The sequence below is a fragment of the Crinia signifera genome, chromosome 1 (genome assembly GCF_055691185.1).
Source record: "Crinia signifera chromosome 1, ASM5569118v1, whole genome shotgun sequence".
In the NCBI taxonomy this organism is placed as follows: domain Eukaryota; kingdom Metazoa; phylum Chordata; class Amphibia; order Anura; family Myobatrachidae; genus Crinia; species Crinia signifera.
The window spans coordinates 289097088-289110974 of NC_139217.1; the positions used below are offsets into that span (position 1 = coordinate 289097088).

The following is a 13887-nucleotide window of genomic DNA, read 5'->3' on the forward strand; positions in this document are numbered from 1 at the left end:
CTGAAGTTCCTTTTCATCAGCGACCATCTCTGGTCGCTGATGAAAAGGAGAAACTGAGCAATATATTGCTCAGCCATATATTGCTAGCAATATGTGGCTGAGCAATATATCTCCCCCGTGTGTATGGGGCTTTTGAAGTAAAATCCCACCCAAATTTTATTCTCTCTGCACAAGTAACATCTGCCCCACCTGCAGTGCACATGGTTTTGTCCATCTAAGAAGGATTTTGTCAGAAAGAGTGAACTAGAATAAGGCCCCACACTTGACAGTGTATGCTAGAGCAGTGGTTCTCAACCTCAGTCCTCAAGGACCCCCAACAGTGCATGTTTTCCAGGTCTCCACACACAATCAAAGGTGAAATAATTAACTCCATCTGTGATCTTTTAAAATGTGTCAGTGACTAATGAGTGCACCTGTTCCCCTACCAGGTGACCTGGAAAACTTGAGGACCGAGGTTGAGAACCACCGTGCTAGAGCACAAATCAATCAGGAAGTCAAAGGAAATTGCCTGTAGACCTCCAAAACAGGATTGCCTCGAGGCCACTGCTTATTAATACTAGTTAATTTAGTGAGTGCAGAGCCCCTGCAATTTCTATTTACACAATGTGATCACAAGCCATAGGGCACCCCAACACTAGGAAAGGTGAGTGCTGATAATTAGTGTATATGGTTTATTAGATTCATGTTTCAATTAGTCTCATTGTGGTCACAATCTCTCATGCACCCTGTTTTAACCTGTTTATCATAGCCTGTGTCAACTATTTCCCTAGGTGCTTTGCAACAGGTGTGTTGGTAATTGCTTCACATTTAGAGCAGTGGTTGTCAACCTCATTCCTCAGGACCCCCCCAACAGTGCATGTTTTCCAGGTTAGCTCCTGTGATCTTTTAAAATGTCAGTGAATAATGGAACCTGGAAAACGTGCACTGTTGGGAGTTCCTGAGGACCGAGGTTGAGGACCACTGTATTAAAGCAAAGTCGCAGTGAGCTTTAGACCAGATAGCATTCTAACACTAATGTTTGAGCAATAGTGTAGGACCTGCAGAAAAGTGGGGTCCCATGAAGAGGGATGCCCACTTAAATGCATTGATATATACATGAACTAAATCTCCACTGTTTATTATTATTTGTTAATTTAGTGAGTGCAAAGCCCCTGCTATATCTATATATAGATCTATATATATAACTATATATATATAGATCTATATATATATATATATATATATATATATATATATATATATATATATATATATATGGGATGCAGTTAATTTGCCGGCGGTCGGGATCCCGGCGGTCGGAATCCCGACACTGGAATCCCGACCGCCGAAATCCCGAAACTTTCTCCCTCTGTGGGTGTCCACGACACCCATAGAGGGAGAATAAAATAGCGTGCCCAGCGTAGCGAGGCACCGGGCCCGCTGCGTGGCGAGCGCAGCGAGCCCGCAAGGGGGGGCGATCCATGTCCCCCCCTTGTCGGGATTTCGGCGGCCGGGATTCCAGTGTCGGGATTCCGACCGCCGGGATCCCGACCGCCGGCAAATCGTATCGGATCCATATATATATATATATATATATATATATATATATATAGATCTATATATATATATCTATATATAAAGTCTGGAGGTTGTCCGGCACTCACAGTATGCAGTCAATGGCGTCGAGGTGCCTTCCTAAGATATGTACACAAATGCAGGTATCCTGGGTCCTTGGCAGGGTCCCCTGGAAGGAGGCGGCACTCTCACGACTTTTTAAAAGGTTTTAATGGTAATGCATAAAGTGCACAAATAAAACAAAGCGTCTACGTTTCAAGACCCATAGGTCTTTTCATCAGGACGTGCACTTGCACACAGCACTTTCAAAAACGCACGTCCTGATGAAAAGACCTATGGGTTTTGAAACGTAGACGCTTTGTTTTATTTGTGCACTTTATGCATCATCATTAAAACCTTTTAAAAAGTCGTGAGAGTGCCTCCTCCTTCCAGGGGACCCTGCCAAGGACCCAGGATACCTGCATTTGTATATCTATATATAGATAGATATATATCTATATATAGATATATCTATCTATCTATCTATCTATCTATCTATCTATCTATCTATCTATATATATATATATATATATATATATATATATATATATATATATATATATATAATGATAGCATCACTGCACTTTTCATTTTTAATTGTGTTGGTCAAAATGATGATGAATAATTGAATAATTGAATAATTAGGGTTAAAGGGTTTTTTTTTGCATTATTTTCTATTTTATTTAACCCTACTGAATATACTTTGAATATGCTATACTATAATATCTAGTTTTTGTCTGTGCCACTGTAAGATACATTCTACATCCACCACTATTCATAGCTCCAACATGAGGGGATTGCTAACATTCACCTCTGGTGCTTTCAGCGTAGGTCTGTGTGGTCTTCCAACAAATGTAGGACTCAATATGCCTCAGGTGAAATCTGTCATGATAGGGAGTAGATTAAATATTTGTCAGAAGTTTTGTATTTATTTTTGTCACATAAGTTAACAAGGTGACTGAGCTGGGAATGGTGAGTTCAATTCCCTTTTGAAGCACAATTTCTAAATTTAGATACAGTGTGCTTAGAAAAATTACTGAAAATATCTGTTGAAAGAAGACATTTTGTTTAACTGAAAGTCACAGAAGAAATAACGTAAAACAAATTATTATTCACTAAAGTATGCAGTGAGTAGATTTTTTTCAAATAGAATTGATGTTAAAAAATGCTATTGTAAGTATTTTCTTTTTAGACTTTTTAGTTATCAATTTACCTCAAATGAGATGATTCGTCAAAATAAGTGACTAATTCGGCTGTCGTATTTCATTGGGCTGTTAGAATATTGTAGATATATGCCCTGAAAAACATAACAACAAATCAAAATAAATCTTGTTTGGGAATCCAACTGTGCTCACAATTACCATAGAGATCAATAAACCTAACTTCCTATTCACTTTTTATTCTGCTTTCATTTAAAGCAGGTCACTATTCTGCTATAACAAATACTGTATGCTTTGAAATGAATGCATTAGTCATTTAGGCACTAGCCCTTTAGCACTTATGTGATTCTATAAAAAATATGCAAGTTAAATAATTTTAAAACAAAATGACCATAAGAGCAATATAACTGAGAATGCAAAAGAGTATATACAGTATTAGCTTAAACAAAAAGAGACAGAATCAGAGAAAAAATATCAAATATAAATTTGTTGCTCTAGTTATAACCTTGGTTTACTCAACAAAAGTACGTGACAGTGTTTATACATGGTGAGATTCCTTTACTATTCCACTCGTGCTATTCATGTGCTATTTGCTAACTCATGTGCTATTTACATACAATTCATACTATCTACATTCAATCTGCACTATATCGTCATTGCTGCACTGGCTATTTGGCTTTTTGATTTCAGCTGAACGGGAGCTCGCATCGGCATCCAATCGGGATCGAAAGCTTAAAAACATGTTCTTTCTCCATTCGATGTCTATGCGATTCCGATTAAATTTTGACTATATAAATGTCAAATTGTACCGTGTGTACACAGCATAAGGGAATGTTTTGCTTACTTTAACCTCATTTGGTATGTATAGGGCCTAATTTGTGTTTGGAAGGAACAGCTTTACGGTATTCGCTGTGCAGTTCCTTGTAATTAAAATTAAAATACAGCAGGAGGTGGCTGTAATAGATAGACGCATCCTCCATTTATTTGTGAGATGCGAGTGCTGAGCCTGAGGATGCAGAAGCTTGCATAGGCTGGCCATTGGATCCCACACCCAGGTCCAGAAAGTCTTCATACGACAATGCAGAAGCTGGTGCAGACTTACTAACATTGGATTTGTATGTAAACCATCAGGCCTATGAATTAAGCCCACAGTGCTGATTGCTCATATACCAATGGTCAGCACAAAGTTTGAGCGTGCTATAAAACCAGGCACCTGCAGCATTTACATGAATTCTCGTATCTGCTGTGACTGAAGCACTGACCTAACTCACGTTCAGAGGCAGTGAACAGGATGCTTCTCAAAAGAATTTGTCTTCCAGACATGGGGATGTTGCTAGTGTGACATGGGGATGTTGCTAGTGTGATTGCTTTTGTTTCTACTAGCACATCTATATTTATTTATTACCAGTTATTTATATAGCGCACACATATTCTGCAGCACTTTACAGAGAATATTTGAACATTCACATCAGTCCCTGCTCCAGTGCAGCTTACAATCTACATTCCCTACCACATGTGCACACACATTCATTCTAGGGTTCATTTTGTTGGGAGAGAATTAACCTACCTGTATATTTTGGGATTGTGGGAGGAAACCCACACAAGCACGAGGAGAATATAAAAACTCTGCACAGTTATGACCATGGATGGGATTGAACCCATGACCTCAGTGCTGTGAGCGAGTTATGCTGACCATTACACCAGCCATGCTGCCTGTAAAGGAACCATAGTCATTACAGATGCTAACTGCATTTACAATGACTCATGGATTGTTTTGTGTGAAGCTGTAATATGGGTGTATATCATTTTTAGGATGGCATTTCTATGAGTCTGGAAATGCAACAAGGCATAGGAGGCTATACCTGGGCACCATCTACTCTGTACTTTAAATATAACATGCTGGAGGGCTCTTGTATTGTCTGAAATGCTTTAGTGCAGGTAATGCAGAACTAACCAACTGGATATTACTAGCCCCCTAGTGAATATGGCGATTAAGTACTAGTGAATATGGAGATTAATTATGTGTTATCATTAGATAAGTTACAAGTTACATTCACACCACCTGAAGTTCAACATGGTTTTGTCTATTTGAAATAATAGCAACTTTGCGATCGGGCCTGAATAACCCCTTATTAGGGTTAGATGTACTAAGCTTGAAAAGTGATGAGATGGAGAGTGAAAAAGCACCAGCCAGTCAGCTCCTAATTGCCAGCTGTGTTTGAAAAATGACAGGTAGGAGCTGATTGATCTTACGCCCTAGGGAAGGACCTAGCATTATGTAGCGAATATATCCTTCCTCAGAGAAGAAAGGTTATGCAAAAAAAAGAGGCTAAAATAAAAATTTTGAGAAGAGGCATGGGAGTAAAGCAAATATTTCTAAAGATGGTGGTGGTACACAGTTTGGGGATATTCTGGTTCACTCACAAAGGCACAATCACTCTATAATGGACAAAATCATATGCACTGCAGGTGGGGCTGATGTAACATGCAGATAGAATTAGATTTGGGTGAGGTTTGTACTTCAAACTGATATCTTTATTGCAGTGTAAAAATAAAGCAGCCAGTATTTACCCTGCATAGAAACAATAAAACACCCAAATCTAACTATCTCTGCACATGTTACATCAGCCCCACCTGCAGTGCATATGGTTTTGTCCATTACAGAGTGATTGTGCCTTTGCGAGTCAACCAGAATAATCCCCACTATTCAACAGTTCAGTCAATGCAGTATTCAATGAAACACATTCTCCGTGCATGGCGAGAGATTTTTTCTCTCGCCATGCACTCGCCCTGTTCCGGAGGGCTCGCTGCCACTCCTGCTCCCACTATTCAATGTGGTTAAGACTCGCCGCCAATCGCGGCGAGTCTTAACCCCTGCAGCGGACGAGCATCCGCGGCAGGGAGCTGGCAGGGAGCCGGGGGACGGTGGCAGCCAGGGAGATTAAAGTCTCCCTGGCTGCCCCAGAACATATGTGGAGGGGAGGTGGGCTCCCCGGGACCCAGGCAGCACAAGCTGCCCCCCCCCTATTGCCAGCGGGGGACACAGTATTCACTGCATATGTAATGATCGGATGCAGTGAATATATGAATATCTAATGAGCGGCTCGAGAGCTTCGGCCCCCTGCTAGCTGCTCTGTGTAAAAAAAAAAAATATATAATTTTTTTTTTAAATTAAATATATATTCATGTGCTATAAGCACATGAATAAAAATAACATGCCCCTTCACAGAAAAAAAATCCTGACTTTTTTACACCAAAATTTAAAAAAAACAAAACGTTTAGTTTAAAAGTTCACATTCCAGTTCTCCATGAAAAGATGGAGAATTGCTACACGGAGAGACACGGCGAAAATCACTTAAAAAGACGGCGAAAATATCACATTGAATAGGGTGGTTCACTTTTGGAGAGCAAAATGCTCCTTCCAACGTGAAAACAGCACAAACTCGCCATAAAACAAGGCGAATTTTTCTCATTGAATACTGGCCAATGTGTGGAACATTCAGAGTTGGATGCAATTTGAATGCATGTCAACTGCAATTCTAAAGGCAATAAGACGTATTGCACATATACGATCATTGTGGGCACATCATTATAGTGTGAGTGCTTCGCTACACAGTGAATCTACCTCTTGCCGTCGCTGAGACTGTTATGGCCTGTGATCACAGTTTCATGGTGTGCACGCATGTCCAGAGGTGCGAAATTTTGCCGAATAACAATTTCTGCATTTCAGCGTTGAAGTCTGAATCAGGTATGAATTTAATGGATATAAGCATCCCAAGCAGAAAGTTTTATCACAGATTGCTGCACTATTTTTAGAAAATGTCTGCAAATGCGCAGTAAGTGAATGAGGGCTAGAGGCATGCCTCCGGCAGTCCGAGGTCCTGGTGAAGCCATGTAAAGAGACAGTGCAGGATGCTCTCCCTTAACAAATCCAGCTCTAGCTAATGGACCCTTTAGTGTACAAATGTTTCACAGGTTGCAAAATGAGTTTGAAATATCCATGGTATGCTGGTATTTTCCATATCTGCACATTTGTTTTTTATTATTAGCACACAAAGAAAAAAGGTTTAACCCTTTGTGTGCCAAGTGAATAATATGTGAAAAATATGTGTGAAAATTGCCAGTATTATCATTATGACCTATAATGCCTACCTTATATAGGAAACATAATCTTTTTCACACATTTTTTTGTTTGACTTTTATATAAAGGAGGTCATTCTAATTCATCCTCACCATTGCGAATTCAGAATAGTGAGTGATGTTGATGGACTGCACATGCGCATATTCGCTTATGCGCATTTGCAGACCATCTGTATGAGCGGACGCGTGACTTGTATAGTCGTCTGCACTTTCATGCAAAGCAGTACGTGTGGGGGTGCAGACACGAGGTGCACCCATGGGAATGCCCAGCATCCCCATGGAAATGCTGAGCATTCCCATGGTATTTCGCCCATGACGCAAGTGCCGGGTGCGGGCAGCTAGGGTGACTAACTCATCCCTTTAATCCAGGACACATATTAATTACACAGGTTCTGTGGCAGTTTAAAACCAGGTGAAATGGAGTCTTGAGGTGTGGCAGTTTAAAACCAGGTGAAAGCCAGCCACAGAACCTGTGTAATTAATATGTGTCCTGGATTAAAGGGATGAGTTGGTCACCCTACGGGCAGCTGAAGTCACTGGATGTCTGCTGCCCGTCCTCTTCCCATACCAAGGTGCCGCATTTCTAAGTCACCAGAGAGTGAATTACATTTGGGAACACCTCAGAATCATCTAATGGTCAGCGACCATCAAATGATTTTGTGCACGCACGCAAGTTGTGAATGTATAGGGGAAAACAAAAAGATGCAGCGCTGGAAATTTCAAAATTAATAAAAAACAATTAACAGTTGGATTGACTTCACAAATTTATGTAAAAAAGATCATAACAATTTAATAGGCCACATGGCCACACAAATACATAAAATATTGATATAAAAAGGGGGCATGGATATGGTAGCAGAATGGGGATAGACTGGAGTAACTGTCCGTTCCTATGTTGCCTATAATGGTATTTTTGGGGACCGCCTTTGGTAACCAGAGCAATAAATATATTTACCGTCCACTTTGCTCACTTGAGGGGGGAATGGATCCTGATGGAATGGAATTTCCCTTGATATGTCCAGAGTCCCTTCTGAATCGAGCGTGGAGTGGGGCTTGCCACTTGGTGTTGGAATAATGCTGGTATTCGGGTCCTTTTTAGGCTGGTTCGGGCAGTTGAATTGGCAAAAAGAATAGGTAGAGCCAGTGCTCCTGCTTCTGCTTCCAAAGATAGGTGTCCACCTAACGCGTTTCGCTTGAAAACAAGCTTTATCAAAGGTATTGTGAATGTATGTTTATGTAAAACATCCATTGACATGTTTGCGGGTGAAATTGGTGTGCGAGTGGCATAGATCAATGACACATTGGGCAGATGTATTAAGCCTTAACAAGAGATAAATGCAAGTGTGATAATGGGGCAGATGTATGATGTGTCGATATGGGGGAGAAGAGTGTCAGCGCACGTTATGTGCACTGATACCGCTTCTCCCCCATGTATGAAGCGGCCGGGATGCGGTAATGGACAGGGGCGCTGTCCATATCGGCGCTGCTATCAAAATGATAGCAGGCCGAATGTATGAACGGTCAGCATCGCTGACCGTTCCGCATGAAGCCGGGTTTGGCTTCGCCAGCATCAGGCTGGCGAAGCCCTAACTAAACAGCAGGGACAGCGCTGTCCCTGCTGTTAGGTCTGGGCTGCGCTGGGGATCTCGCGTGAACAGCGAGATCCCGCGCATGCCCAGTGCGGCCGGCCGGGGGACAGGAGATAGCGCATCAGTATTAACTGATGCGCTATCTCCAGAAAGGGACATCGCCGGAGGGGGGAGTTAACGCTCCCCCGCTTCGGCAGACAAGATGTTAATACATCTTGTCGATGTCCCTTCCTGATTCGCCTCGCTATTGAGGCGAAGCAGGAAGTATCATAGCGGCGCGATAAGCGCTGCTATGATACATCTGCCCCAAAGAGAGATAAACGTCCAGCCAATCACCTGCTAACTGCCATGTTACAGGCTGTGTTTGAAAAAAGTCAGTAAGGAGCTGATTGGCTAGACATTTATCTCTCCTTATCATACTTGAAATGTATCTCTTCTTAAGGCTTAATACATCTGCCCCTTTGTTCTTAAGGTAAAGAAATCCCTACTTTTATTAGACAGTCGAGTCTCAGTCTTCACAAGGTCCTTACAGTAATCGTCCAATTCTATAGAACAGAACATAATAGAGATATAGAACTGGTGGAATGGTTCTTTCTGAATCCAACTACTTCTGTTTAGAGATGCAAACCAATTAACTCAGCAGTAACTTGTTTTCAAATTGAGCAGCTGCTTTGTTTTAGCACCTGCAGATTATATTTCCCCACTTATTTATAACCTGAAAAGTGCTGACAGTGCACAAGCAAAAAAATAACTCAAATATATATACATTTAAATACTGAGTTGTATATTCTTACCATTATTATACATTCGCTGTCAAAATAAGTAACTATCAAAACCACTGCATGTTATGATGAGTTACTGTATGTGCTGTTGGCACAATGTTGAAGTGAAAATATCTGAGTGAAGCTGCGTACACACGGGGGAGATATATTGTTCAGCCATATATTGCCAGCAATATATGGCTGAGCAATATATTGCTCAGTGTCTCCTTTTCATCAGCAACCAGAGATGGTCGCTGATGAAAGGGAACCTCTGCCGGCGGTGCCGCAGAGGTAATCAGCTAGTCACAGGAGCAAACTCCGGCGACCAGCGATTAGAATGGGGCTGAAAACGGGAGCGCGCACCCGGCGATTTATCGCCGGGGAACACTTCCATCACTGGCAATATGGTCGCCTGCGACCATATTTCCAGCGATTTCAGCCCCTAGTGGAGCAGATGTAACCTGTGCAAAGATGTAACCTGTGCAAAGAGAGTTACATTTGGGTGGGGTGTGCTGAAACTGAAATCTAAATTGCAGTGAAAAAATAATGCAGCCAGTATTTACCCTGCACAGAAACAAAATAACTCACACAAATCGAATTCTCTCTATACATTTTACATTTGCCGCACCTGCAGTGCACATGGTTTTGCCCATTTTCCAAACAAATTTGTGCTGAACTCAGATCTGAATAAGGCTCATAGGTTTGTTATGTCATTTGTTCCACATTTCTATCCGTTTATTTACAAGTCACATTTAGCAGGTAGTATAACAAAGGCATATATCTAGAAAATAATTATTTGGGTGGCATAAAAACTTACATACCTCCCAACATGTCCCTCTCTAGGAGGGATATGATGCTCTGCTCCTGGACTTTCTTTTTAATGTATGATTACCTTTGCCTGTGTTGAATAGGATAATTGATGAGAAAGGTGTTACAGCACAGGTGAGGGCAATCATACATTAAGAGGGAAATGCAGGTGTAGAGCATTGTGTCCCTCCTGGAGAGGGTCATGTGTGGAGGTATGAAACTAGGTCAGCTTAAGTTGAAGATAATCACACCTAATAAGTATGTTCAAAAGTCAAAGGAACACTTTATGGAAAGTGATTGTGAACCTCTATTTTTTTTATGAAATAAAAATAACAATTTATTAAAAAACGTGTTCACAGGAGTAAAATAACTAGATAAAACACAATACACTGTCATAAATAAAGTTCCATTGTTTTATGACTTCTATTACATCATCATTCCATATACTAGGCTGGATGTTCTAAAATAGAGGACCCTTAATTCCATAATAATTTTGGGATGTCCAGTCTAGTGCTGGTTGAAAATAGAGGGGACCATTGCCATTGTTTCTGTTATTTTTCACTAGCAGACTAAGGGCCTAATTCAGACCTGTATGATAGACTGTGCATGATCACAGCCTAGCGAACAGGTAAACGCTGCCTGCCGCCCCGACAAACATCTACCACCCGGCGCCTGAATCCCGTCATAAGCATCCAAGCGTATGTGTTTCCTTGCATGCTGTCGAATGGGAGAGAAATAATTCGATGGCCGTACACCCTCAAATGATTTCTCTCCCCTTCGGTAATAATAGTCAGTCTAAACTGACTTTTATTCCAGCTGCAGATCACCGAGAATGGGGTGGGCACTGATGTCATCAACACGTCTGCATTCCCCTGCTGCCGCCCCTGCCCTCCCCCAGACCTCCCTGTCCAGAGCAAACAACTCTGCGACTGTAAAACTCACTGACGCCGTTCACTTCTGGGGTTTGCGCATGCACATATTCAAGCATGCACATGCACAAACCCCCACCATTGGACAAAGGGCCGAATTCAGACCAAGGTCTGTATAGGCCACTAGGTTTAAATAGCTAGGACCGGTATTTATGTAGCGCACACATAATCCGCAGAATATTTGAACATTCACATCAGTCCCTGCCCCAGCTTACAACCTATATTCCCTACCACATATACACGGAGAAACCATACCGCCCAACATGACCCATTCCAGGAGGGACACAATGCTCTGTTCATGGACTTCCCTCTTAATTTATGGTTGCCATCACCTGTGTTAAAGAACCTTTTTTTATAATTTAGCCTGTTCAAAACAAGGCCAGCCTCAGTCAGGGACGGATACAGGGGGAGGTGAGGTGGAACCTGGGCAGCGTGGGTCCGTGCAGTGTGAAGTGCCTGGGGGCTGTGGGTGCAGTGGTGGAGCAGGCAGTCTGCAGTGTCTGGGAAGTGTTGATTGGCTGAAGGTGTGTACACACAGGGGGAGATATATTGCTCAGCCATATATTGCTAGCAATATATGGCTGAGCAATATATTGGTCAGTGTCTCCTTTTCATCAGCGACCAGAGATGGTCGCTGATGAAAGGGAACCTCTGCTGGGGGAGCCGCAGAGGTAATGAGCTGGTCACAGGAGCAAGCTCCTGCAACCAGCAATTAGAATGGGGCTGAAAACGGGAGTGTGCACCTGGCAATTTATCACTGGGGCACACTCCCATCACTGGCAATATGGTTGCCAACGACCATATTTCCAGCGATTATAGCCCATATCGCTGTCGTGTGTACACAGCTTAAGAGTTGCACACGGCTCTCCTTCTCTCTTAAAATGCCCCTGAGAAGTGGTCAGGAAATTAGAATGAAATAGAGAACATTTCACATGTCAGAAATACTGTGTCCTTATTTATTGAACCATCCTTGTATGTTTTCTCTGAGGTTTTGCAGTGGGGTTGAGTTTAGTAAATCTGTGGGATCCAGTCATATTGGTCAGGGCCGAAACTAGGGTTTCTGGTGCCCGGGGCAAGACATACATTTAGTGCCCCCCCCAAAAAAAAAAAAAAATTATATATATATATATATATATATTTTTTTTGTTCTGAAGCAGGCAGACATTTGGCATTTGGTTTTGCACAGAAAGAAAAACATTAATCAGAAGCCATTTATGTGCTTACAGACAGCAGAAGGGTGACATTAAACAGGGACAGTGCGCTAAAAATTTAGGGCATTATTTTTTTTGGGGGGGGGGGGAGTGGTGTGGTCACATAGTAGTATCAATTCACATTATAGAACACACCGTATCGCCCAGTACACATTCCAGCACACACCGTAATGCCCATTGCACATTACACCACAAACCGTAATGCCCAGAGCACATTACACCACAAACCGTAATGCCCAGTACACAATATAACACACACCGCAATGCCCAGTACACATTATAACACACACCGCAATGCCCAGTACACATTATAGCACACACCATAATGCCCAGTACACATTATAGCACACATCATAATGCCCAGTACACATTATACCAAACACTGTGATGCCCATTATACATAATGACACACACCGTAATGCTCATTACATATGCCACACACGCTAATGCCCATTACGCATAATATTACACACTGCAATGCCCCTTACACATAATATTACATGCTGTAATGCCCATTACACATAATGCCACTGACCGTAATGCCCACTACACATAATATCGCATGCCGTAATGCCCATTACAATTTATACCACACACCGTAATGCCCATTACACATTTTTATTTGGGTAAAAGGTGTCACATACACACATAAGGGGAAGAGGGGATCAGACACCAGGGAAATTGGGGCAGATAGGGTCAGAGACACAGAGGAAGGGGGTAACAGGGGACAAAGTGTCACACATGGGGGAAGGGGGTACAGGGGGGTCAATCCCTGGGCACTCAACAATTTGTGAGGGGAGCTGCAGGGTGTCCAGGTAGCCAGTGGATCCAGGGACAGGGCGAAAGGGGTGCCTGCTGCTGGAGGAATCCAGACTGTGCAACCGAGAGGCTCTGGCTGAGCAGCATGCAAGAGGATGTGGAGGAAGAGATCTGCAGTTCCTCCACGGCGCTGCTGCAGGGGGAGGGAGATGTAGTTTCCCCCATGGTGCCATTGAGGAGACAGGCAGGGCAGGTCCAGCCCCAGCGCGTATAGCTGGGCGCACTGTGTTCATCACAGACACTAGAGGTCAAGCGCACCTCTAGTGTCTATCTTCTTCATGGCGGCGTCCATCTTTGAAGTGGCTGCGGCGCCGCAGATATAGATCTATGTCTGCGGCGCTAGCTCCCCGCTGCTGCCGCTGCTCACACTAGCGCCCCCCGCCTCCAGCGCCCGGTGCGTGTGACCCCCTAGCCCCCCCCCCCTAGTTACGGCCCTGTGTTGGTAAACTGCCACAAAACTGCTGGAATTTCACACACTATGGGGTGTATTTACTAAGATGGGAGTTCTATTGAAGATGGGATGTTGCTATGGGCAACCAATCACATTCTATCTATTATCTTCTAGATGGTGCTAATTGAATAAGAAGTAGAATCTAATTGGTTGAAGTGACTGAAATAATGTACTATATGAGGACACATCTGTCAATTCATTTTCAGAGAGCTATACAGTACAGTATGTACCTATTTTCTGTTCTTTGTATAATGTCTTTGTACTGTTATCCACTACCGACATGGTGTTGTACTTTGCCTTTTTAAAGAAATAATAATTCCAATAATTATTTGCGCTTAACTTAAAACACCTAATGCATTCTTTGTAGTACATTTTCTGTATAACACCTAATACTAATACTTACCTTGGCCCTGATTCTATTTGACTT

The 13887-nt window shown here is 42.5% G+C and overlaps 1 protein-coding gene across 17 annotated transcripts in view; it reads right to left on the reverse strand.

Annotated features, from left to right (window-relative positions):
* Window positions 1-13887, reverse strand: part of LINGO2 (leucine rich repeat and Ig domain containing 2) — a 1326410-nt gene that overhangs the window by 1114836 nt on the left and 197687 nt on the right. For 7 of the 17 annotated variants that reach the window (XM_083185695.1, XM_083185616.1, XM_083185713.1 and 4 more), the window contains one exon: window positions 2807-2890. The exons of 7 other annotated variants lie outside the window; for them this stretch is intronic. The gene's annotated coding sequence lies outside the window, so the exon portion shown is untranslated. Of the gene's footprint in view, window positions 1-2404; window positions 2476-2806; window positions 2891-13887 lie in introns of all 17 variants that reach the window. 3 more of the 17 variants (XM_083185730.1, XM_083185634.1, XM_083185668.1) reach the window with 1 other exon arrangement.